Genomic DNA, 26,121 nt, shown 5'->3' on the forward strand with positions numbered 1-26,121 from the left:
ACTCGAATTACACTGCGTTGCAATTTAAGATAACATTAGATATTTTAGAACTAAACCTGAAATAAAGGTGATTTAATTTTCAGTTAGGCTGAAATTAAGAAATTTACTGTCCTTAGCAGACACGCGCTTAGCCGGAGATCTTACCACTTCAGACGCTCGCCGCGGACAGACTGACCTGGGCCCCTACCGAGGGTGCTTAACAGATACAAACGGAAGTGACCAACATGGCAAGGAAGGGCCAGGCCCATACTAAGAATAGAAACCTCTCTGCTTTTAAAAAGCGTAGCTACCTGTTCCGACGTTGGTCCTACTGATCTCTAGCAGACAGGCTTGTCTGCTACCATCAAGCATGCAACTAGAAAGACATTTGCTCATTCATCCTTTCACACAGAAGGGAAGGGGGATCTTATCATATGCAGTATATAAAAGAAAGCGGATGTAGGTTCTGTATCAGACTGTGTGACATGAATTACATATAAACTGTGTTTTAAAGTGTAGTAGTGTGACAGATCGTTCTTGTTTATGTGCAAAAATTACCACGTTCCACTGCTCAGTCTCCTCCCAGGCGGAGTCAGAAACACCACAGTAAATTCAGAAGTGGAATTTATGCCGTAAATGACAACAGATTTAAGAAATTGACATGAAAGGAATCCAGCAGAGACCTTTCAACTTTGCTCCCTGCTGCATAAAGGTGCAACTGTGAGACTGGAACACACGCAGAGACACACCAACAAGTGTTGTTCTAGAACACTATTTGGGACTACAGGAGTTAAGGGAGGAAGTGGCGCTGGTATAAGATGTACTCTACGCCACACACCATCAGGTGCCTTGCGAAGTATAGATGTAGGTGTGGCTGCACAAAACGTTTTTTAGCAGCTCGTATTTTTATTGATCCATCTCCACCACGGTGCTTGTTGGTGCTTTACAACCTCCAGTGATCTCCCGATTCTTGTCATAACGGGCAGGCGCACACCTTGCGGTCGCAGCAGCGCCCATAGAGCAGAAATATCTCTGGAGTGAGCATTGCGTCCTGCGCATGTTGTCAACATTGAACTGGAATTGTCACGTGATCTAGGGACGACGTCGATTGTTTAACGCCAATTCGCGTCCGCCATCAGGTGGCGTCACGTCTCGTCACATAACACCAAAACATTCTACAATACCTTTCGAATGGAGGCATTCGCACAGGTCGTCAACGGAACGTCACGTCATTTCACGATACGTCGAGGTTTCTCGGGAAGAAAATTTTGACGGTACCAGTCTGTTAACATCGTAAGTTAACTTATTTTTGCCGCGCTCATTCTCCTTAGAATAGTTGATTTTGTAATGTTGTATCTTCATAATGTTTATTTTATAATAGCGCTTTGGTTCAAATGGCTCTGAGCACTATGGGACTTAACATCTGTGGTCATCAGTCCCCTAGAACTTAGAAATACTTAAACCTTACTAACCTAAGGACATCCATGCCCGAGGCAGGATTCGAACCTGCGACCGTAACAGTCACGCGATTCCGGACTAAGCGCCTAGAACCGCAAGGCCACCGCGGCCGGCTATAACAGCGCTTTGTTTTAGTGACAAATTGGAGATATTCCATGACGATTGGGACATTTTTTCCACTTTTTTACACAACCGAGGTCGTATATCTGAAGGTGAAAAGTTATTTAGGTTTTACGATAACACACTGGCGCCTACGCCCACAATGTGTATGTATAAGAACATAAGTAGACGAAGCAAATTCCACCATATGACATTTTAAGCAAAAAAGTGAGCTTTAATGAAGGAGTAAAATACAGTTGTTATTAATTACGTAAGAAACAACATAATGGGTAAGTTTAACGGGCTTCATTAATTCGTTTGAAGCTTTCTTTGATGTGTATGAATGTACACATTTTCCCTAGCAAATAATTGTCGATGTTTTGAAACGTTGCCTCACTTCCCAGTAATTTATCAAACATAATTGATCAAGAACATGGTTATAAAGTTTGCTTCGGACATTGACAAATTTTGTCGTTGTTAGCTCCTCAGTTCTGATACTATACTCTAACATTTTATGCATATTAGGGATGGCACTCAAAGCTCCAATTTCGCCGTTCAGTACTGTGTTAAGCGACTTGGCGAGATGTGACATGAAAGACATTGTAAATACATGCTGACGTGAAGCTTCTGTGACGTCATGCTCGTTCATTTTGGTCTTCAAAGCTAACAGCCCAATTTATTTCAAATGTTGTTGTTGTTGTTGTGGTCTTCAGTCCTGAGACTGGTTTGATGCAGCTCTCCATGCTACTCTATCCTGTACAAGCTTTTTCATCTCCCAGTACCTACTGCAACCTACATCCTTCTGAATCTGCTTAGTGTATTCATCTCTTGGTCTCCCCCTACGATTTTTACCCAACACGCTGCCCTCCAATACTAAATTGGTGATCCCTTGATGCCTCAGAACATGTCCTACCAACCGATCCCTTCTTCTGGTCAAGTTGTGCCACAAACTTCTCTTCTCCCCAATCCTATTCAATACTTCCTCATTAGTTATGTGATCTACCCACCTAATCTTCAGCATTCTTCTGTAGCACCACATTTCGAAAGCTTCTATTCTCTTCTTGTCCAAACTATTTATCGTCCATGTTTCACTTCCATACATGGCTACACTCCATACGAATACTTTCAGAAATGACTTCCTGACACTTAAATCAATACTGGATGTTAACAAATTTCTCTTCTTCAGAAACGCTTTCCTTGCCATTGCCAGCCTACATTTTATATCCTCTCTACTTCGACCATCATCAGTTATTTTGCTCCCAAAATAGCAAAACTCCTTTACTACTTTAAGTGCCTCATTTCCTAATCTAATTCTCTCAGCATCACCCGATTTAATTCGACTACATTCCATTATCCTTGTTTTGCTTTTGTTGATGTTCATCTTATATCCTCCTTTCAAGACACTGTCCATTCCGTTCAGCTGCTCTTCCAAGTCCTTTGCTGTCTCTGATAGAATTACAATGTCATCGGCGAACCTCAAAGTTTTTATTCCTTCTCCATGAATTTTAATACCTACTCCGAATTTTTCTTTTGTTTCCTTTACTGCTTGCTCAATGTACAGATTGAACAACATCAGGGACAGGCTACAACCCTGTCTTACTCCCTTCCCAACCACTGCTTCCCTTTCATGTCCCTCGACTCTTATAACTGCCATCTGGTTTCTGTACAAATTGTAAATAGCCTTTCGCTCCCTGTATTTTACCCGTGCCATCTTTAGAATTTGAAAAAGAGTATTCCAGTCAACATTGTCAAAAGCTTTCTCTAAGTCTACAAATGCTAGAAACGTAGTTTTGCCTTTCCTTAATCTTTCTTCTAAGATAAGTCGTAAGGTCAGTATTGCCTCACGTGTTCCAGTGTTTCTACGGAATCCAAACTGATCTTCCCCGAGGTTGGCTTCTACTAGTTTTTCCATTCGTCTGTAAAGAATTCGTGTTAGTATTTTGCAGCTGTGACTTATTAAGCTGATAGTTCGGTAATTTTCACATCTGTCAACACCTGCTTTCTTTGGGATTGGAATTATTATATTCTTCTTGAAGTCTGAGGCTATTTCGCCTTTTTCATACATCTTGCTCACCAGACGGTAGAGTTTTGTCAGGACTGGCTCTCCCACCGCCGTCAGTAGTTCCAATGGAATATTGTCTACTTCCGGGGCCTTGTTTCGACTCAGGTCTTTCAGTGCTCTGTCAAACTCTTCACGCAGTATCTTATCTCCCATTTCATCTTCATCTACATCCTCTTCCATTTTCATAATATTGTCCTCAAGTAGATCGCCCTTGTATAGACCCTCTATATACTCCTTCCACCTTTCTGCTTTCCCTTCTTTGCTTAGAACTGGGTTTCCATCTGAGCTCTTGATATTCATACAAGTCGTTCTCTTATCTCCAAAGGTCTCTTTAATTTTCCTGTAGGCGGTATCTATCTTACCCCTAGTGAGATAGGCCTCTACATTTATTTCAAATATCAGACGTAAACTGCTATGGTGCCTGAAGAACGTCTATACTAAATCCACAGCACTTACGAAGGGAATCTGTCTTTACTAGCGATATGACAACATTCAAACTTTATAGGACAAATGTCGGACAAATCTACGGCGTCCCGAGATCACGTGATCATTGTGGCAACGTATGCTGACAACACAAAATCAATTCTGCGCTTCTGAATGCTCACTCCAGAGATACTTCTACTCCATGGCAGCGCCGCTAGATCTACAAATAGAAAGCGGCAGACGCGCGGGGCAACACGGGCGGCCGCGGCCGCTACGGTGGCGTCACGGCTGCGGCGCGCTGGAATCAAGTGCGCCCGCGAGGTCAGTGCGCGAAGGCCGCCGGCCTTCCAGCGTCCAGCGGGAGTTCGCTGGAGAGCCAGCCAGACCGGACGCCTCCTCTTCTGGGTGGGACGGGAATGTGGAGCTTCTGGCAGCGAGGAAGCCCCTCCGTCCCAAGGACGAGCCATCCAGCCCCTGGCTGGAGAGGTGCTGCCAGCGGACGCTTTCGCAATCTCCCTGGCTCATTTGTTACAGGTGGTTGTCGCCTGCTCGCCGTTCGATGAGTAGTTAAATGGGTAAAATTAAAGGCAGTGCAGTTTACTGTGACCTACGCGTAATACTGTCGTCCACGAATATAAACTGTAAACACTGACGGCCCTAAAACACACTCTTAGGGTACTCTTAAAATTACTTTTTCATCTGTCAATTTGGTTCTGTTAAGAACGACAACGCGTCCTGTCTAGGAATAAACGCGTCCTGTCTGGGAATATAAAATCACAATGGCGGCAGGTAGTGTCAGGCGTTCCCCAAGGCTCAGTGTTAGGTCCTATACTCTTCTCTCTGCATGTCAATGATGTGTCATCCGTTCTGACCTATTGCAAATATCATATGTATGCTGATGACCTTCAGTTGTATCTAAGTGCGAAACCAAGCAATCTCAAGGAAGCTATTGAAAATTTCAATACTGACCTCGATGCACTGTCAAAATGGGCACAGGACATAGGTCTAAAACTAAACCCATCTAAAACCCAAGCGGTACTTGTTGGTCACTCTTAGCTCATTAGCCCAAAACATCGGGGATCCGTACCACTTCTTATCCTAAATGGAACAAATATTAACTTCTCTCCCTCAGCAAAGAGTTTGGGAGTAATAATAGACGAAAATCTAAATTGGACAGAGCACGTAACTGCAGTGTGCAAAAAAGCATCAGCATCCCTTCATGCCCTACAAAAATATAAAAAACTCTTCCCTTTCGATCTGAAAAAGAAATTAGTACAAACACTTACACTTCCAATCATTGGCTGCAGCGATATCATCCTACAAGGCCTCTCTCAGGAAAATTCCTGACGTCTAGAATTGGTCATGAATGCCTGCGTTCGATACATCTGTGACGTTCGACTTTTTGATCACATTTCACCAGCATATGCAAAATTGTCCTGGCTGAGTGCAGACAAACGCAGAGATTTCTATACACTCTGTTGTGACTTGGCAAGACAGCCAAGCCACTATGAGGTGAAGCCGAAAGGCACGCGTTAAAGCTCACGCAGGCTGGCGTGAGATCTGAATCAGGACAATGTCTTGAGACTAGCAAAAAATGTACGTAGCTTCTGGAATACTTAACTTTAATCCATAATTGGTGAACATCGCTGTTGACGGTACATGTTTTACAGCATCAATAGTAACCGGTAATGACGTAGCTGAAGGCTATGCTAACTAACGTCTCGGCAAATGAGAGCGTAATTTGTCAGTGAACCATCGCTAGCAAAGTCGGCTGTACAACTGGGGCGAGTGCTAGGAAGTCTCTCTAGACCTGCCGTGTGGCGGCGCTCGGTCTGCAATCACTGATAGTGGCGACACGCGGGTCCGACGTATACTAGCGGACCGCGGCCGATTTAAAGGCTACCACCTAGCAAGTGTGGTGTCTGGCGGTGACACCATACACTCTGTCTCATCTACTGCCTTATAAATGTACACTGTCCCTCATATCTCTCCTCGTCCTTAACGCTTACGTCGGAACAACATGACAGAAACACACGTTCCCATTATAATAAAATCCTCTCCGTTCCACTGCATCGCTCAGTCACCTTCTCCAAGTCCTTTACAGTAGAGGGAACCCGACTCTGGAATAACCTCCCTCGTTATGTTAGAGAACTTAAAAACATGTCCGGCTTCAAAAAACAGTTAATCGACGTATCTACTTAAGCAACAGTAGTGCCGTCCTCTGTACATGAATGCACTTCACCTCATTACTTCCCTCTTTCCCCCTCCTTAAATCTCCCTTCCCCAAAACTCGCTATACTAGTAAACATCTACCTTACACACCAAGATATTAATGCACATCTGCACAAATCTTCATTGCTATTGCCAATCTTTCTCATGTTTGTCATTATTATTTGATTTTTTTTACTGTTATTATTATTGCTTTCACCATAATCTGTATTACGTTATTAGATCTTAGTCAAGTTTATCATTATTATTTCATTTTTTTTACTGTTATTACTATTGCTTTTATCATAATCTGTATGTATTGAAACGTCCCCTTAGAACAATTTTACATGACTGTCCTTAAACTGATACACAATATTTTTTAGCGCAACGCAATCTGACTTTCAAAAATCCCTACAAAAGAATGGCCCTGACTAACATTAACCTATACGTTTCACAAATCACTTACCTCACCAAAAATCTTAGTTACTCGAACTACTGCAAAACAGCGAGCGCCACTACTGCCAGCTAAATAAAAGATTCAAACTACGGAAGGCACTAACTACTGATAGGCATAGTTAGCAAATGAAAGATTTTAATAGAGAACAAACAATGTATTTATCTTAATAGTCATAATATATATAGCAGTTCATGACAAATTTCAAAACTCCGCCATCTCTCTCCCCACATCCACCACTGCTGGCGGCTCACCTCCAACTGCGCAACGCTACGCGCTGTTCACATCCAGCTGCCGCTGCCCAACACCACAATGGCAGACAACAATGCAAACTAGACACAGACTGCACACAGCACAGCCAGTGATTTTCATACAGAGGTGGCGTTACCAATAAAAAAAACCTAAACAGCCTACTCACAGTATAGCACCTGTTGTAACAATACTGCCGCATTTACTTTATTAGGTCTTAGTCACTACTCTTTATTCATATTGTCACTAGAGTAAGCTAATTTTCTCATTTAAACTATGGTCATGATGTAACTCTGATGCGTGAAATGCTGCATGTGTGGAACACTGGTCTGATGTAAGAGAGGGCCTGATGGCCCTAATCTGATCAGGTTAAATAAATAAATAAATAAATAAATATTCAGTTCTGTCTGCAAGGAAGTCTTGACCCCAATTACGAATCTGACCCGGCGCTAGTTTAGCTCGTATTTTTTTCGCTAAACGGCAGGGGGGAACTGCATCAAACGCCATCCTGAAGTTGAGGAACACGGCATCAACCTGGGCGTCGATGTCTTCGTCACTCTAGATTTCATGGACGAGCAGAGTGAGCTGGGCTTCGCAGGATCTCTGTCTGCGTAACCACTATCGATATTCACAAAAGTGGTTTTCGTTTCCCAGGGACGTCATTATGCGATAGCATAAAACATGCATCACAATTCTACAACACTGAAAAGAAGATTTATTTTCCTTTTTGGCGGGAGAAAAACATATATTGAACGGCACGTTTCCGTAGAACTCTACCATTCTTTCGGAAGATTGGGCCTGCGTAAGCGAGATATGCGATTCTTGGCTTTCATGAAATGAAAGGACGAGTTTTTGGAACAGCGTAATTAAGGGGTCTTTTTTACTAAACATGTCGGAAACGAGACGAAGGTTTCCAGTTAATGTTGGTTGGTTGATTGATTTGGTGGAGAGGACCGAACAGGGTTCGGGAAGGATGGGTCAGTTAGCCGGCGGTGCCCTTTCAAAGGAACTATCCCGGCTTTTGCCTGAAGCGGTTTAGGAAAATCACGGGAAACAAAAATCTGGATGACCTGCGCGGGTTTGAACCGTCGTCCTCCAAGATGCGAGTCCAATGTGCTAACCACTGCACCACCTCGCTCGGTTATGTTGTATGGCTCTGAGGACTATGGGACTTAACTTTTGAGGTCATCAGTCCCCTAGAACTTACAACTACTTAAATCTAACTAACCTAAAGATACCACACACATCCATGCCCGAGGCAGGATTCGAACCTGCGACCCTAGCGGTCGCGCGGTTCCAGACTGAAGCGCCCAGAACCGCTCGGCTACAACGGGCGGCTTGCGTTGTATGTTGAGCACGCTTAGCTACTCGCCCTGGTGGAATATCAGAAAGGCGGGAGGTTAGTGTAACTTCGGTGTGCGACCGCTGATTGCGAAAGAGCCTTTGCGTCCACTGAGTCCGCATTTGTACGACTCACTGCTCGGGTGCTTGGTCGGGTGAATACTGCTGATTGCCGAAGCGCGTCCTCTGCAGCCGAGTAACATTCGATACAGAAACAGCTACCAGTCAACGCCAGGGCAGTGATCTGCTTCATTAGGGGATAGACAGTGTTTCATGAGATGCGTACCACATGGGGTAAAATATCCAGCGAAAGGAAAGCGGTTGTAGGCGCTTCGTTCCGGAACCGCGCTGCTGCAACGGTCGCAGGTTCGAATCCTGCGTCGGGCATGGATGTGTGTGATGTCCTTAGCTTAGTTAGGTTTAAGTAGTTCTAAGTCTTAGGAACTGATGACCTCAGATGTTAAGTCCCATAGTGCTCAGAGCCATTTGAACCATTTTCTTTACCTTTCTTCTTGATAGATGCATTTGTTTTCATAGAAATTTAAATATACACTGAAGAACCACACAGAGTGGTGCACCTGCCTAATATCGTGTACGGCCGCCGCGAGCACGCAGAAGTGCCGCAACACGACATGGCAAGGAGACGCCTAATGTGTAAGTAGTGCTGCAGGAAATTGACTCCACGAATCCTGCAGGGCTGTCCATAAATCCGTAAAAATACGAGGGTGTTGAGTTCTTTTCTGAACAGCACGTTCCAAGCCATCCCAGATATCTACATCTACATCTACATCCATACTCCGCAAGCCACCTGACGGTGTGTGGCGGAGGGTACCTTGAGTACCTCTGTCGGTTCTCCCTTCTACTCCAGTCTGGTATTGTTCGTGGAAAGAAGGATTGTCGGTACGCCTCTGTGTGGGCTCTAATCTGTCTGATTCTATCCTCATGGTCTCTTCGCGAGATATACGTAGGAGGGAGCAATATACTGCTTCACTCCTCGGTTCACGTCTGGGGAGATTGGTGCCCAGCGGAAGTGTTTCAACTCAGAGGAGTGTTCCTGGAGCCACCCTGTAGCACTTCTGGGCGTGTGGGGTGTAACATTGTCCTGCTGGAATTGCCCAAGTCCGTCGGAAAGCACAATGGACAGGATGCTTACGTACGTGTCACCTGTCAGTCGTATCTAGGCGTATCAGGCATTCCATATCACTCCAACTACACACGCCCCACACCATTACAGAGCGTCTACCAGCTTGAACATGGGTTCATGAAGTTGTCTCCGTACCCACGCACGTCCATCCGCTCGATACAATTTGAAACGAGACTCGTCCTACCAGGCAACAGGTTTCCAATCATCAACAGTTCAATGCCGGTTTGACGGGCCCAGGCCAGGCGTAAAGATTTGTGTCGTGCAATCATCAAGGGTACACGAGTGGGATTTCGGCTCCGAAAGCCCATATTGATGATGTTTCGTTGAATGGTTCGCACGCTGACACTTATTGATTGCCCAGCATTGAAATCTGCAGCAATTTGCGGAAGGGTTGCACTTCTGTCACGTTGATCGATTCTCTTCAGTCGTCGTTGGTCCCGTTCTTGCAGGATCTTTTTCCGGCCGCAGCGATGTCGGAGATCCGATGTTTTACCGGATTACTTATATTCACGGTACACTCGTGATATGGTCGTAAGGGAAAATCCCCACTTCATAGCTACGTCGTAGATGCTGTGCCCCATCGCTCGTGCGCAGTCTATAACATCACGTTCAAACTCATTAAATCTCGATAATCTACCTTTGTAGCACCAGTAACTGATCTAACTACTGCGCCAGACGCTTGTTGTCCTATATAGGCGTTGCCGACCGCAGCACCGTATTCTGCCTGTGTACATATCTCTGTATTTCAATACACATGCCTATACCAGTTTCTTTGGTGCTTCAGTGTATGTACTTGATTAGATCATACGCACGTTCTTTAGTTTACTTAATACCTCCGCGGTGTAAATCTAAATGTCGGTATAATCCTTATATGGGACTTCCGTGTTCGCATTGGGAACGCACGTCGGGAGAAATACGGCTTACCTAAATACTCGCGCTTATCCTATCCTGCAACCAGAAAATAGCTGTACGAAGAAGGTACAGAGAAAAGTTCGGAAATAAAAATTACCTCGACTCCGTTCTGCAAAAACCGAGCGAGGTGGCGCAGTGGTTAGCACACTGGACCCGCATTCGGGAGGACGACGGTTCAATCCCGTCTCCGGCCATCCTGATTTAGGTTTCCCGTGATTTCCCTAAATCGCTTCAGGCAAATGCCGGGATGGTTCCTTTGAAAGGGCACGGCCGTTTTAATTCCCCATCCTTCCCTCACCCGAGCTTGCGCTCCGTCTCTAATCACCTCGTTGTCGACGGGACGTTAAACACTAATCTCCTCCTCCATCCGTTCTGCAAAGATTCTTATCCATCTTGACACCAGGACAGCAACGAAATCGAAGAAGAAAACAGCACAATTTCTCACCAACAAAGTGACAACGAATCAAAGTTACATAGTCATCGCTAAAGTCACAGTATCTTCTGTGACTCTCCGACATGCTAAACTTGCGGTTTAGAGGACCCGCAGACAGTCTGTTCCCGAAATATGTGACCATTTTACAATAAGTAAAAAGTCAACACTCTCAGATTCTAGCAAGGGGAGAAATGCTCCTTCTTACCCTTCCATGCCGACTTTGTATGACATTGTATCTATACAAGACGGAACATGTGTGAAGATTATACAATTACGTATCTTTCAAAACACCTGTTACATCTTCCGTAGGCAGCAGTAGGCTGTCTATAAAAATCGGTCCAGTTTTGTGTGAGTCGGTCAACACGTGTGGCGGCTGGGAATCTGCGAGATTCCTTGGACGCTTCAACTCGTCCGTTTCCCACGCGCAGGGCCTCAGCCAACTGATTAGGCGGTCGGCCTTGACGCGGACTGCACTCCAATAAAAGTTATCCGTTCATTCAGCAGTTTACACACCTTGTTTGCATGCGCACTAAAACTAGAGTTGCAACACTTATTTCTTCCATATTATCGAAACCTACAATTTTTCTACGCTGCTCCAATTTCGTGTAAAAAGTCGAAAGACGTGCCCACTGCTACTGGAGCTACTGACAACGTATTCATTGTGATGCAGAGCAATGAGCCGAACCAGTTTAGAGACACACAAAGCACTGACTGTCTGGCACCGAACTATACCATACTGCCTGGGTTTTGAAGCGCTTTTCCTTATTCAGTCAGGAACGTTCTGATGTTGTTCTACGTTTCTGCTTCGGACACACTATATGGAAAACTATCTGACATAAAACGAGCTATCTCGTTACAGGATCCGTCTTTAAAGGGGGAGCACTGATTGGGTTATAAAATTGTGGTTGAAATAAACATCTGTGATATTCCTGGTATTCACCTCAAGCGAACCAGACAACTAGCAAAACCTCACGTCAGGAATAATTAGACGCGGTTTTGTCGCCCACATGCCCCGTACACAAGCCACACGGGTAAATAAACAGGAACTACATGCAGTCCCGTATTATCACGGCAGGCTTAGGAAAGTGGAGATGATGAAGGCCAGTGAACCATATGTTACGTCGAACATTCTGCAAAAGTTGGTGAAATAAAGCGTGCAAACGAAGGCGTAGGTCACGTGCATCGCAGCAATGTACGCACTCAAATAAATTGTAGCATTTATGGACGTATTCGACGGGTGAGCCACATAGTGTTGACCTTTTTTTTGCGCAACTAGATTGTCCACGTAGAGACTGTCGCAGGTGGAATATGAAATAAATTAGATCTCTTACGGAGGTTTACCGACAAATATTGTCATATGCCACAGTTAACATTTCTTAAAAATGCATGTGTCTTTTTTGATATTTCCTATTTCATTTTAGGCAACGGCCTTGCCGCAGTGGATACACCGGTTCCCGTGAGATCACCGAAGTTAAGCGCTGTCGGGCGTGGCCGGCACTTGGATGGGTGACCATCCAGGCCTCCATGCGCTGTAGCCATTTTTCGGGTTGCACTCAACCTCGTGATGCCAATTGAGGAGATACTCGACCGAATAGTAGCGGCTCCGGTCAAAGAAAACCGTCATAACGACCGGGAGAGCGGTGTGCTGACCACACGCCCCTCCTATCCGAATCCTCAATGAGGATGACACGGCGGTCGGATGGTCCCGATGGGCCACTTGTGGGGTGAAGACGGAGTGCTATATATTTCATTTTATGTTAACTGTGTATGTGAAAATAAAACTCACACCACCAGGCATAGTGAAGTGACAGAATATTAATAGCAACCATTACACGTCTTCTCTGAAGTAACTGCCAGCCGCATCGGCGCGTCAGTTCTGGTTCCGTACGAAAAAGTGATCACGTCTAGGAATTTATCGAATAATATTCACTAGATCAGTTCGACTGATGAGGCAGGCCATGAAGTGGAAGTGGTTGCTAGGCTGTCATTCGTTGAACAGTCTGCTATTATAACAGGACACAGCAAAAGGAAATCGGAAGTTTTAAATCTCGCGTTAAAAAATCATTCATGCAGGAGCATCGTACAAACATATCGTCGTTTGACCGTCGTACAGATTCCCGTATGGAGGACGTAGTTCAAATGGTTCTGAGCACTATGGGACTTAACATCTGAGGTCATCAGTCCCCTAGAACTTATAACTACTTAAACCTAACATACCTAAGGACATCACAAACATCCATGCCCGAGGCAGGATTCGAACCTGCGACCGTAACGGTCGCGCGGTTCCAGACTGAAGCACCTAGAACCGCTCTGCCACAACGGCCGGCTGGAGGACTTAGTAATAAGCATCCCTGGCGTAGAGAAGCAACAGAAAGGGCTGAAAACATGTAAGTCACCAGGTATGATGGAACCCCAATTCTGTTTTAAAGAGAGTACTTTATGGATGTGGCCTCTTACTTAGTTTCCTCATATCGTGAATGCCCAGCCCCGTGCAAGGTTCAAAAATGGTTCAAATGGCTCTGAGCACTATGGGACTCAACTGCTGTGGTCATAAGTCCCCTAGAACTCAGAACTACTTAAACCTAACTAACCTAAGGACAGCACACAACACCCAGCCATCACGAGGCAGAGAAAATCCCTGACCCCGCCGGGAATCGAACCCGGGAACCCGGGCGTGGGAAGCGAGAACGCTACCGCACGACCACGAGATGCGGGCCCCGTGCAAGGTCTCAAGGGACTGGAGGAAGCGCAGGTGACGCCTGTACATGAAAATGGTAAGAGAATGGGTAAGCAAAATTACTGACAAATACCCGTAACACGGATTTGCTTCTGAATTCTTGAACGAATTCTCACTTTAAATATAATAAATTTCCTTAATACGAAAGACCTCCTGTCCACAAAACAGCAAGGATTTAGAAAGCATCGCTCGTGCGAAATTCAGTTTGTACTTTGTCAGATGATACACTACGAACTGCCGGCCGGAGTGGCCGAGCGGTTATAGGCGGTTAAGTCTGGGACCGCGCGACCGCTCCGGTCGCAGGTTCGAATCCTGCCTCGGGCATGGATGTGTGTGATGTCCTTAAGTTAGTTAGGTTTAAGTAGTTCTAAGTTCTAGGGGACTGATGACCTAAGATGTTAAGTCCCATAGTGCTCAGAGCCATTTGAACCATTTTTTGAACACTACGAACTATGGATGAAGTTGAAGACAGACAGACTCCATATTCTTAGATTTCCGGAAAGAGTTCGACATGGTGCCCCAGTGCAGACTACTAACGAAGCTCCAAGCGTAGAGCATAGGTTGTCAGGTATGTGAGTGTCTCGAAGACTCCTTAAGTAATAGAAACCAGTATGTTGTGCTCGCCGCCAGGTGTTCATCAGAGACAAGGGTGTCGTCAGGAACGCTCCACGGATGTGTGACTAGACCGCTGTTATGCTCCATGCACGTAACTCATCAGCTGGACAGGGTGGGCAGCATTCTGCAGCTGTTTGCTCATGGTGCTGTGGCGTAATGGAAGGTAATTACAAGGAAATGAACGCCCTTAGCTCCTTACAGGCGTTGAAATACATCAACGGGGAGAGACGAAAATGTGTGCCCCGACTGGGACTCGAACCCGGAATCTCCTTCTTACATGGTAGACGCTCTATCCATCTGAGCCACCGAGGACACAGAGGATAGCGCGACTGCAGGGATTTATCTCTGGCACGTCTCCCGCGAAACCCACATTCTCAACGTATTGTCCCGCACTACATCATTCGTAGTGCCCCCGCCCATTATACTCATTACTCGCGGCGCGTTGCCGATTCCCTAAGAGTTCGGGCACTGTTTGTGCATTCGCACAGAAGAAGAAGATGGTCAAGAGGCCGGTGAGCCTTAACTATATATATATACTAAGATGGTATCTGTTCTTTCGGACATGTCCGAAAGAACAGATACCATCGTTGACCATGCAGCTCGTTAGAATGAAATTACAAGGAAATGAACACCCTTGGCTGCTTACAGGCGTTGACGTACGTCAACGGGGACAGAGGAAAATGTGTGCCCCGACTGGGACTCGAACCCGGGATCTCCTGCTTTTCATCTGTCCCCGTTGACGTGTGTCAACGCCTGTAAGCAGCTAAGGGTGTTCATTTCATTGTAATTTCATTCTAACGAGCTGCATGGTCACCGATGGTATCCGTTCTTTTGGACATGTCCGAAAGAACAGATACCATCTTAGTATGTAATGGAAGGTGTCGTTGTAGAGTGGCTGTAGGAGGATACGAGATGATTCAGGCAAAATTTCTAGTTGGTATGATGAATCATAGCCAGCACGTAAGGACAGAGTAGCGAAGTGAATAGTTGACTTCTGTTTATTGGGGAATTTCAAAGAAAATGTGCTTCATACTGGAGTGTTTTGGATCCCTAGCAGATCAGATTAAAGGGAGATATCGAAAAAATTCGGACGTGGGCTGCTAGACTTGTTGCCGGTAAGTCAGATCAGAGTATTACAGAGATGCTTGGTGAACTCAAGAAGGAATCGCTGGAGGGGAACCGCCATTCTTTTCGCGGAACACTACTTACAAGGGAACCTCCCCATCGCAGCCCCCTCAGATTTAGTTAGAAGTTGGCACAGTGGATAGGCCTTGAAAAACTGAACACAGATCAATCGAGAAAACAGGAAGAAGTTGTGTGGAACTACGAAAAAAATAAGCAAAATATACAAACTGAGTAGTCCATGCGCAAGATAGGCAACATCAAGGATCAGATGATGTTAGGAGCGCCGTGGTCCCGTGGATAGCGTAAGCAGCTGCGGAGCGATAGGTCCTCGGTTCAGTTCTTCGTTGGAGTGAAAAGTTTAATTTTTTATTTTCAGACAATTATCAAAGTTCAGGCACTCACACATAAACAATTTCCCTCTCCAAAATTCCAGGACATGTTCAGATTTGCTTGGACATACGCAGGATTTGACGGTGTACACACGGAAAAATTTGAAAACGTAAAAAACAAATGTTTTGACAGAGCACAGGGAAAACTGTGCGACTCTGAAACTGTTGCATTCATTTGTTGCAGTTTATGTGACAAACTCTTATGTTTTCATCACGTTTTTGGGAGTGATTATTACATCCACAAGAAAACCTAAATCGGGCAAGGTAGAAGAATCTTTTTACCCAATCGCCAAGTGTAGAAGTTAGGTGGGTTGACAACATATTCCTGTCATGTGACGCACTTGCCGTCACCAGTGTCGTATAGAATATATCAGACGTGTTTTCCTGTGGAGGAATCGGTTGACCTATGACCTTGCGATCAAATGTTTTCGGTTCCCATTGGAGAGGCACGTCCTTTCGTCTACTAATCGCACGGTTTTGCGGTGCGGTCGCAAAACACAGACACTAAACTTATTACAGTGAACAGAGACGTCAATGAACGAACGGACAGATCATAACTTTGCGAAAATAAAGAAAGTAAACTTTTAATTCCAGGGAAGACTTGAAACAAGGACCTCTCGTTCCGCAGCTGCTCACGCTAACCACGGGACCACGGCGCTCCTAAGTTCGATTATCCTTGATGTTGCTTATCTTGGGCATGGACTACTCAGTTTGTATATTTTGCTTATTTTTTTCATAGTTCCACACAACTTCTTCCTCTTTTCTTGATTGATCTGTGTTCAGTTTTTTCAAGGCCTATCCACAGTGCCAATTTATAACTATATCTGAGGGGGATGCGATGGGGAGGTTCCCTTCTTAGAAAACTTCGAGAACTGGCGTTTCAAGCTGATTGCAGAACGAATATACTGCCACGTGCAGATTTCACGTAAGAACCACTAAGATAAGAGGAATTAAGACGTAAGGTGGTACAGATATAGACATTTTTCCCTCGCTATATTTGCGAGTGGAACAGGAAAAAAATGACTATCGGTGTTACAAGGTACCCTCAACCGCGAGCCGAACGGTGCCTCCTTTCGGCGTCTGTACGTGGATGTAGATGTAAGGCAGAGGCGGGCAGGAAGCGCGTGAGGCGCGTGGCGGAGAGAGCCTGTGGCGGATGCTGGGTGCCCCACTTATCAGCGACACACTTCACCTGCCGCACAGGCCGGCCCGACCAGTACAGTAGCCCCTGCCGCGGCCGCTGAGAGACACGGGCCTTAACTCCACCTGCTGAGCCCGGCTCGAGTGTAAGAGTGCTCCCGTGCGTAGGCTGCTTTTTCCTTCTTTCTTTCTTTTTCTCGTCAGTCTCCTTTGATGCGATCCATCACGACTTCATCCAGCCTCTTCATAACAAAGTAGAACGTACCTACACTCAACGTCTTCAGTTACTTCTTAGATATGTTCCAAAATCTGTCTTCCCCTATAGTTCACTTCTTTACAGCTGCCTCTAGTACGATGGAAGTTATTCCCTCATGCCAAACACATATCCTATCATCCTGTCGGAATTTATCTACACTACTAGCCATTAAAATTGCCACACCACGAAGATCACGTGCTACAGACGCGAAATTTAACTGCCAGGAAGAAGATGCTGTGATATGCAAATGATTAGCTTTTCAGAGCATTCACACAAGGTTGGCGACGGTGGCGAAAGCTACAACGTGCTGAAATGAGGAAAGTTTCGAACCGATTTCTCATACACAAACAGCAGTTGACCGGCGTTGCCTGGTGAAACGTTGCTGTGATGCCTCGTGTAAGGAGGAGAAATGCGTACCATCACCTTTCCGACTTTGATAAAGGTCTGACTGTAGCCTATCGCGATTGCGGTTTATCGTATCGCAACATTGCTCCTCGCGTTGCTCGAGATCCAATGAATGTTGGCAGAATATGGAATCGGTGGGTTCAGGACGATAATACGGAACTCCGTGCTGGATCCCAATGGCCTCGTATCACTAGCAGTCGAGATGACAGGCATCTTATCCGCATGGATGTAACGGATCGTGCAGCCACGTCTCGATCCCTGAGTCAACAGATGGGTACGTTTGCAAGACAACAACCATCAGCACGAACAGTTCGACGACGTTTGCAGCAGCATGGACTATCAGCTCGGAGACCATGGCTGCAGTTACCCTTGACACTGCATCACAGACAGGAGCACCTGCGATGGTGTAAACAACGAACCTGGGTGCACGTATGGCAAAACGTCATTTTTTCAAATGAATATAGGTTCTGTTTACAGCATCATGATGGTCGCATCCGTGTTTGGCGACATCGCGGTGAACGCACATTGGAAGCGTGTATTCGTCATCGCCATACTGGCGTATCACCCGGCGTGATGGTATGGGGTGCCATTGGTTACACGTGTCGGTCACCTCTTGTTCGCATTGACGGCACTTTCAACAGTGGACGTTACATTTCAGACGTGTTACGACCCGTGGCTCTACCCTTCATTCGATCCCTGCGAAACCCTACATTTCAGCAGGATAATGCGCGACCGCATGTAGCAGGTCCTGTACGGGCATTTCTGGATATAGAAAATGTTCGACTGCTGACCTGGCCAGCACATTCTCCAGATCTTTCACAAATTGAAAACGTCTGGTCAATTGTGGCCGAGCAACTGGCTCGACACAATACGCCAGTCACTACTCTTGATGAACTGTGGTATCGTGTTGAAGCTGCATGGGCAGCTGTACCTGTACACGCCATCCATGCTCTGTTTGACTCAATGCCCAGGCGTATCAAGGCCGTTATTACGGCCAGAGGTGGTTGTTCTGGGTACTGATTTCTCATGATGTATGCACCCAAATTGCGTGAAAATGTAATCACATGTCAGTTCTAGTATAATATATTTGTCCAATGAATACCAGTTTATCATCTGCGTTTCTTCTTGGTGTAGCAATTTTAATGGCCAGTAGTGTATGTGGTCATTCCACTTTAGGTGTCTCCGGATGGTTTTTCCTGTCTACGGTAGTTACTATTTTCAGCAGTTTTTCGTCAATAATGGTATCGCACCGTAGTCGATTTCTCCGCCTATCTATCCAGTTACATTTATTTAGGTTCAGTGAGGGTCAACTGCGAGTCGCTGCTCCATTCGTCACCCTTCTTCACATCTTGCTGCAGTTCGCTACAGTGTATTGGCTTCGCTATCTTTATCATTCGTGACCATCCTCATGGAGCTTCCGACGCCATCCGCTGGATCATTTATGTACGATGGTAAACTGTAACGTTGTCATCACACTTCCTTACGGTAGCTTTCTATCGGTCCATCTCGTTCCGTTAAGATAGACGGATTGACTTCTATCTCCAAAAATGTCCTCGGTACAGTCACAAATTTAGATTGATACTCGGTAAGCTAGAATATTTCACTAAACGGTAGCGCGGAACTGCATCAAACGCCTTCCTCAAGTCAAGGAACACGGCATAAATTTGAGTGCCGACGTCTACACGCTCTGGATCCCATGGGCGAGAAGAGCGAACTGAGTTGCGTAAGATCTGTGTTTGAGGAATCCATGTTGATTTCTACAGAAAAGATTTTCTTTCTCCAAAAGCATCACATACATGAGCTTAAAACATGTTCCATAATTACACAACATATTATCATCACCGATATAGATCTATAATGATGCGCGTATATAGTACAGCCGTTCTTGAGAATCATCTCCGGCTTTTTTTTTCTTTTTGTTTCTTTCTTTTCTTTCAGCGACCTACGATAACCTATTTATAGAAGGGGAGCACGTTATTTCGCATAATCTCTGGAGAGTCACCTGGCGCTGTTGCCTTTCCACCGTACAGCGATTGTAGCTGCTCATTTATTCCGCTATCACTTATCTCGAGTCAGCCGGGCTCCACATTTGGTATGAAGCACTATGCGACAAGCCGACCAGCTACCTACACGCGTACCAATAACATTAAGCCGTTCAAATGAGTCAAAAGCGGTCTGCGCGAAGGCGAACGCCTTCGGACCTACTTTAGCCTCCGAGCAGCTACCGCTGACGCGACGACTCGTCCACGTGTGCAGCCCGTCAGCACGTGCCAGCTGCAGTCTGCATTCAGCGCACTTTTGTGAATGGAGCCTATTTTGCAGAGTTGCATGTACATGCTGTTTCATGTTCCGCCGTTGTGTGAGAACCAATAACATGAAGACATGCTGTGTCCATTATAATTATCCGGGCTGTTATGCCGTGGTCGGTTGATGAATTCTGTGTCAATTCCCAACGTTTCGTCCCCGTCTGCGGAGGACATCTTCAAGGGGGTCTGTAGCCCGATGAAAGGTCCAACACAGCCACTGGGTCGCTACTGACTCCCGCTAAATTCTCTGTCCGCGCCGCGGCGTGACGTCACGTGTTTTGAAAACGTCAGTGCAATTGGCCGCTGTCCGTCGCCGTCGATCGCCGTTGCCAACACCCAGTAGTGGACGAGTGGTACACATCTTCTTTTAACAGCGGCATCCATATACCGTTTAATTTCACGCCCTTTCGATTGAAAAAATTAGGGTGTTTAGCGATTTCGATTGCCTCCCTGTAGAGCCTTTCGTAATATCTGCTCGTGGCCGCTAGTACTTGCGTCTCCTCCAAACGAATATGGTGGTTACGTGGCTGGAAAGCGTGCTCCGCAACAGCTGATCGTTCCGTTTCTCCTCTTATACAATTGCCCTTGTGTTCTTCCAAACGTTTTGAAACAGTTCCTTTAGTGGTACCCACATAAACATCTCCACAGCTGCATGGAATCCTGTACACCCCAGCTTTTTCCAATGCTCTGCGAGCGTCCTTGGCAGGCTTAAGGTATTCCTGTATCTTCCTGGCGGGCTGGTAAATTACGGTGATATTCCGCTTCGTCAAGATCCTCCCTATTCTTTCCGTTACATTTTTAACAAACGGCAGGAAAAACTTAGATTTTGCAGTAGCCTTTACGTCACTATGGTTTCTGCGTGGCTGTCTCACCGCACTTTTTATTTCGGCGGACGAATATCCGTTCTTCGTTAGCGCATTCTGGAGATGTTCCATCTCAGCGTCGAGCAACTCAGGTTCACAAATATTTCTAGCTCTGTCCGCTAACGTCTTGATAACACTCCGCTTCTATTGTGGGTGGTGGTTTGAATCCCGGTGCAAATAACGGTCCGTGTGCGTGGGTTTGCGGTATACTGAGTGGCCGAAACTACCATTTTCGTTTCTAAAAAGAAGCACATCGAGGAAATGTAATTTGCCGTCTACCGCCTCCTCCATTTTAAACTGAATTCTTTGGTTTATACTATTCAGATGTTCGTGAAACCGGCTTAGTTCCTCCCTGCCGGACAGCGGCCAGTTGCACTGACGTTTTCAAAAAACGTGACGTCACGCCGCGTCGCGGGGGCGCGCGGCCACAGAATTTAGCGGCACTCAGTAGCGAGCCAGTGGGTGTGTTGGCCATTCCGTCGAGCTACGGACCCCCTTCAAGATGTCTCCCGCAGACGGGAACGAAACGTTGGGAACTGACACAGAATTCATCCACCGACCACGGCATAACAGCCCGGATAATTATAATGGACGGCCGTGAAAGTCTGCATTTTAGTATGAAGACGTGCTGTGATCGCTGCATACACTATCAGAAAAATCATCGGGAGCCGCCAATGTAATGAGGAGTTGACTACTAGATGCCAAGAGAAGTGGGCCGAGAGTACAAACTAGGCGGGGGAGTATTGTGTTGCCCGTACAAAAGCAGTAATAGCAGAATGGGACGGTGAGGTAAGCCCAGTGACAAGATGTTGGAAGTCAAATGTTTGAGACACCCATTAGTGACATTTGAAGGCTTCTGAAGCTATCAAGTCAGGTGCTCGTAACGTGTCTGGGAAGTGGAAAGGCGAAGAAACGAGTACAGTTAAATAAAGGCCTGGCAGATATCATTTGCTGATGGACAGGAACCATCGAGATTTGTGGAGGGCGGTTATAGAAATGACATGAAATTACCAGAAGGAGTCACTCGTCATTTCGAAAGTGATAACACTAGTCTATCTGCCACAATGATCATGCGTAAGGAGTTTTAAAAATGATGTACAGTGATCGAGCAGCTCCTCATAAGACGAACATTCCCGAAGTCACAGCTAAGCAAAGCTTGAGGTTGCCTAGAGAGCGACGCTAGTGGACAATGGATGCCTGGAAACGAGTGATTTGGAGTGGTGAATCACGCTGTTCCCTGTGGCAAAATGAAGGAACGGTTTGGGTTCAGTGCTTGCCTGAGGAAAGTCGCCTGACATCATGTATAATATCAACAGTGAAGTACGGAGGAGGCGGCGTTATGGCATGGAATTTTTTTATCGTGGTTAGTGTGTGGTCCCCTTCAGAAAACGTTACATCTACATCTACATCCACACTCCGCAAGCCACCTGACGGTGTGTGGCGGAGGGCACCTTGAGTACCTAAAATGGTTCAAATGGCTCTGAGCACTATGGGACTCAACTGCTGTGGTCATAAGTCCCCTAGAACTTAGAACTACTTAAACCTAACTAACCTAAGGACAGCACACAACACCCAGCCATCACGAGGCAGAGAAAATCCCTGACCCCGCCGGGAATCGAACCCGGGAACCCGGGCGTGGGAAGCGAGAACGCTACCGCACGACCACGAGATGCCCTTGAGTACCTCTATCAGTTCTCCCTTCTATTCCAGTCTCGTATTGTTCGTGGAAAGAAAGATTGTCGGTATGCCTCTGTCTGGGCTCTAATCTCTCTGATTTTATCCTCATGGACTGTTCGCGAGATATACGTAGGAGGGAGCAATATACTGCTTGGCTCCTCGGTGAAGGTATGTTCTCGAAACTTCAACAAATGCCCGTACGGAGCTACTGAGCGTCTCTCTTGCAGAGTCTTCCACTGGAGTTTATCTATCATCTCCGTAACGCTTTCGCGATAACTAAATGATCCTGTAACGAAGCGCGCTGCTCTCCGTTGGATCTTCTCTATCTCTTCTGTCAACCCTATCTGGTACGGATTCGACACCGGTGAGCAGTATTCAAACAGTGGGCGAACAAGTGTACTGTAACCTACTTCCTTTGTTTTCGGATTGCATTTCCTCAGGATTCTTCCAATGAATCTCAGTCTGACATCTGCTTTACCGACGATCAACTTTATATGATCATTCCATTTTAAATCACTCCTAATGCCTACTCCCAGATAATTTATGGAGTTAACTGCTTCCAGCTGCTGACCTGTTATATTGTAGCTAAATGATAAAGGATCTTTCTTGTGTGTATTCGCAGCACATTACACTTGTCTACATTGAGATTCAATTGCCATTCCCTGCACCATGCGTCAATTCGCTGCAGATTCTCCTGCATTTCAGTACAATTTTCCATTGATACAACCTCTCGATGTACCACAGCATCATCCGCAAAAAGCCTCAGTGAACTTTCGATGTTATACAGAAGGTCACTTATATATATTGTGAATAGCAACGGTCCTACGACACTCCCCTGCAGCACACCTGAAATCACTGTTACTTCAGGAGACTTCTCTCTATTGAGAATGACATGCTGCGTTCTTTTATCTAGGAACTCTTCAATCCAATCACACAATTGGTCTGATGTCCATATGCTCTTACTTTGTTCATTAAACGACTTTGGGGAACTGTATCGAAGGCCTTGCGGAAGTCAAGAAACACGGCATCTATCTGGGAACCCGTCTCTATGGCCCTCCGAGTCTCGTGGACGAATAGCGCGACCTGAGGGATGTGAATACATTGGACAGCGTTGTGTGAAGTGTACAGTAAAGGAACATTTGGGAGATGATTGTGTCAGCATGGCAATCCACCCTGTCAAAGAGCATTATCTGTGAGGCAATGCTTTGTGAGCAATAACATTCCTGAAGTGGAGCTCCAACCTGAGCCGAATGAAACATCTTTGGGTCAGGAAGAAGGTAGTCTTCGCTCCAGACCGCAGCGCCATTTTCTGTGGTTTCGGGTCTTGAGGAAGACTTTCAGACCCAAGAGTCTCCAGCAGAGTTCAAGGCGTCAAAAAGGCGAAGGGTGGACACACCCCGTATTAATGTTCACCAACACGCGTCCGGATACTGTTGATCAGATAGTGTATTCTGTGGTCTGTTCCTCCGCGTTACCTGGTGGCCTATCGCTTTTAGCCGAAATGGGGGGGGGGGGGCACCAGAGCGTCCTTGGTAGAAAGTCTTGACGCCGTTTTAACAGTTCAGAGTGGTGTGTCATCAACAGCATCCGCTCACGTAGGTGCGCACAGACTCAAACTGAAACCTTGCACAATAACTGTGGTGCATCGACTAATTATTTCACATCCTATTTGTCGACGTCAGTACTCCAACTGGCTATTGCAGTCCGTGCATGATGGAGAGGTTGATTCAGAAATCCTCTGTTTCTGATGAAGCATCTCTGCATTCATCGGGTTATGTGAATTTGCGAAGTTGGACTTCTGAGAATCCTGATGAGTTACAAAAATCTGCATCATATGAAAAGAAGAGTATGGTGTGCGATTAGTCCACCATGAATTACTGGACTGGGCTATAGCTTCTGATAGGTGCGTGAACAACGTACTTCAGCTTTTGATCTGAGAACTAGCAATGACTGGAAATGCCTACGATTATTTCGTAAAGGAAATTGCAAATATACACAATGCCAGTGCGCCTATAACACAATTACAAAGCTGCATTGTCTGCCTCGGATGACTGTGAACACAGGTGCACAGATTCTGACTGTGCGAGCGTTAAAATGGGCGTACTGCTGTTTCCTTCAGTCGTTTCCGCGTCCGTACGGTAAACACAGACCTTCTGTTATAATTTTCTTAGTGGAGAACCTTTATGTCTCTCTTTACTCAACTTCCCGTGGTCTCGCGGCCTTGGCTGTGGGCTCACGAAACGTGTGGCATTAGTCACCGGTAGCAGTTTACGGTCATCTGATGTGTGCCTTTTCCTGGCTTGAATGCCTTTCGCAGCCGGATAGTGCGCAAAACGCGTCAACGTGAACAGGGCCTCAGGCAAGCAACTGGACAGTATCCTGTGTTAAACACAGTTTTATGCTTTCTACAGTTCCTTACCTGTTTCGACACACTTGGTTTTCATACTTCTGTATTCCGCGAAACTTAGGTGAGAAATTTTGGAATTGATAGATGTAGAAATATATACACACTTACATAAATATTCTATGGATGGGGCACGAACAACCTCCCTCCGCCCCCCCCCCCATCCCCGCACACGAACTACCTCCCCCAGAAGAGGGGGGGGGGGCTCTGCTCACTGGATTTGCACCTGTATACACTTTGCCCTTCTGCGATTGTTCCACAGTGCAGTAGGCTCTCTCTCTCGATCTTGTACTTGGTCAAAGTGAAGACCGCTGTCTTGAGGTCCATATGGTGGGTCTCTAGCAAAGCTAGAAAGGTCTCGCAACAGGTCATCTACCATCGACTTTCAGAGAAGCACGCTGCCTGCTATTCTTTCTTGATCTGATCGAAGTACGTATCCATATCACAGTAGACGGCTATGCCTCATCTTCTCAGCTAAAGGTGCCATTCCATACCGCCTGAAAATTACACCGTTGGTCACATGATGATGAAGTGGGAGGCCAAATGTCCACGAAAGTATTTTAGTTTCTATTACAGCAAGCTTCTGCTTCTTTTGTTGTGAACCAACATTCTACACCGTGCAAAACAACTGAAGGAATGCAGATCAGGCGGCCGCTGTGGCCGAGCGGTTGTAGGCGCTTTAGTCCGGAAACGTCGTGCTGCTACGGTCGCAGATTCGAATCCTGCCTCGGGCATGTAAGTGTGTGATGTCCTTAGGTTAGTTAGGTTTAAGTAGTCCTAAGTCTAGGGGACTGATGACCTCAAATGTTGAGTCCCATAGCGCTTAGAGCCATTTGAACCACTTTTTTAATGGAGATCGATATGTTTTCGACTTGAGCATGATCTTCTTCGCACAAAGCATGCATTTAAACCGTGCACTGCTAAAGCGGTTTGTGATTTCTGAAATGACTGCGATGTCAGCAGGTTTTTTTGAGCCAAGGTTCACTCGAAGACAAAAAAACACAGCACTACAAATGAATTATCTGAATGGGACGGAAATCGCTAGATGTGATGCTCATGTACAGACAAACAAATGATTACAGTTTCAGAGCAGTTGGATGACATATTCGTGAAAAATAGCTTCACATAGTGAGCAATTCAATAGTGTGTTGGCCCACCTGTGGCCTTAGGTAAGCCGATATTCGACTTGACATTGATTCATACAGTTGTTGGATCTTTTCCTGGTGGATATCGTGCCAAATTCTGTCCAATTAGTGCGTTAGGTCCTTAAAATCCCGAGATGTTTGCAGGGCCCTGTCTACAATCGTCCAAACGTTCTCAATTGGACAGAGGTCAGGCGACCTTGCTGGTCAAGATATGTTTGGGAAGCTCGAAGACGACCAACATAAGCTCTAGCCGTGTGCAAGCGGACGTTATCATGCTGAAATGTAGGCCCAGGAACG

General features: G+C 45.9%; 1 protein-coding gene and 1 pseudogene across 1 annotated transcript in view; both read left to right on the top strand.

Annotated features, from left to right (window-relative positions):
* LOC126473866 (mannose-binding protein C-like) overlaps positions 1 to 26,121 on the top strand; it is a 793,976-nt gene that overhangs the window by 68,055 nt on the left and 699,800 nt on the right. The gene's annotated exons all lie outside the window — the stretch shown is intronic.
* LOC126476004 (5S ribosomal RNA) lies at positions 12,183 to 12,300 on the top strand (annotated as a pseudogene).

Source organism: Schistocerca serialis, chromosome 4 (assembly GCF_023864345.2).
Source record: "Schistocerca serialis cubense isolate TAMUIC-IGC-003099 chromosome 4, iqSchSeri2.2, whole genome shotgun sequence".
NCBI lineage: Eukaryota > Metazoa > Arthropoda > Insecta > Orthoptera > Acrididae > Schistocerca > Schistocerca serialis.